Source organism: Gracilinanus agilis, chromosome 2 (assembly GCF_016433145.1).
Source record: "Gracilinanus agilis isolate LMUSP501 chromosome 2, AgileGrace, whole genome shotgun sequence".
Taxonomy (NCBI): domain Eukaryota; kingdom Metazoa; phylum Chordata; class Mammalia; order Didelphimorphia; family Didelphidae; genus Gracilinanus; species Gracilinanus agilis.
Genome location: NC_058131.1, coordinates 702,846,981 through 702,848,857, shown reverse-complemented (window position 1 = coordinate 702,848,857; position 1,877 = coordinate 702,846,981).

Sequence of the window (1,877 nt, the reverse complement as noted above, 5' to 3'; positions counted from 1 at the left end):
AAAACCAGGGAAAATATTTAAATATGAAAAACAAATATTTATAGGGGGGAGTCATGAGGTCCTGGGCAAAAAAGAAGGAAATGTTTTTTGTGGGTCAGATGTTTTTTAGCACCTTGGAAAGTGTGTATGATAAGGAGAAAGACATTCTGTGAATGAAATGGCAGAATCATAAGGTTTAGAGCTAGAAGGAACTTTAGAGATCATCAAGTCTAATCCAATCACTATAAAGAGAGATATGAGATGAGATTCAAGCTCAGATCCTTACTCTCCAATTCCAGTGCTCTAAAGACAGTGTTATCATAATAGTAATCTAAATTCCTCTAAGAAATATGCATATTTGTACTCAGATATATTCCTTTATGCTAAAATAAGGAGGGAACTATCAAAATTAAAAAAAAATCCCATAAAGACCTCAATGTCAAAAGTATTACTGATCTCTATGTTTCAAGGAGTGTTTTATTCAGTGGAATAAAAGAACATCACCAATGGGGCAGCTGGATAGCTCAGTGGATTTAGAGTCAGGCCTAGAGACAGGAGGTCCTAGGTTCAAATCCAGCCTCAGACACTTCCCACCTGTGTGATCCTGGGCAAGTCACTTGACCCCCATTGCCTACCCTTACCACTCTTCCACCTAGGAGCCTTATCATACACACTTTCCAAGGTGCTAAAAAACATCTGACCCACAAAAAACATTTCCTTCTTTTTTGCCCAGGGTATATTGGCTTTAAGGGTTTAAAGAAATAAAAAAAAAATAAAAAAGAACATCACCAAGATGGGTTATCATCTCAGCTTGCACATATTTACCTTCAATATAAATAATACTCAGCAATAAGAATTTGAGGGATGAAGGAAAGAATACATTTTCTCCTACCATTCCATCATCATCATCACCTGTTTTGTCTAGGGAATTACTGTACAGCAAAAAAAAAATCACAAAATGCATATGAAAAGCCATTTTTACATTAACGTCTCAATCTGGGGGAAAATGTCTCTGTTCCAAATACTGAAGTGGATTATAAAATGACTATATTTTTTCAGTCCTTTCTGTCCTCATCACATTAAGCATAGGAGTCCTAAGATCATGATTTAAGATAAATTATCAGGATGCCAACAAACTTTTAGATTTCCTAAGTGAGAATATTAGAATAAAGTTCTGGTGGAGAGTTTTAAGAGATATGCTCCAGTATTTAGTACTTAGACTTTCTATGTCTTTGATATACTGACAGTGTTTTTTTTTTTAAATTCCATATTAGTGATACAGCTTAGTGAATGACTTCATTGCATACGATTGTAGGATCATGGTTCTAAAAGAGAAAAAATTGAAAGAAAATTTAAAGGTCATTTTATCCAACCTCCAAACCAAGGTATAGAATTTACAGTGGTGTGGGGATTACAATCACCAATAACTATGAAACTAATTTATTTTGGGACAGAAATGGTCATTTATATAATTCTAAATATACCACTACAACTCAGAAATCGATCTTTTTCAGATGAAACTACTTAATTCTCTGAAAATTGAGTGATGAATTTCACGTTATATAAGCATATTTCATTGCTCTCTATAATTTTTTTTAAATTCTTCATTTTAAAGAATGGAGATTACTCCAAGGAAACATACAAAAGTACTAGTTCTTAAAACACACACATTAGAAAGATATTGAAGTAGCTGTTAGTTTGGAAAAATTGAGCATTTCAAGTATTATTGGTGCCCACAATGAAATAAAAACAATTTCAGTACACTGAAATGCAAGCATGGATTAAAAAAAATTAAAATGCACACTGATAAACTATAGTTCCAAATCGGCCTAATTAATCCTCAGAAAATGTTAGAGTACTTTCAGAGGGATTTGGTAGGTGAAGGCTTTTTTTTTTTT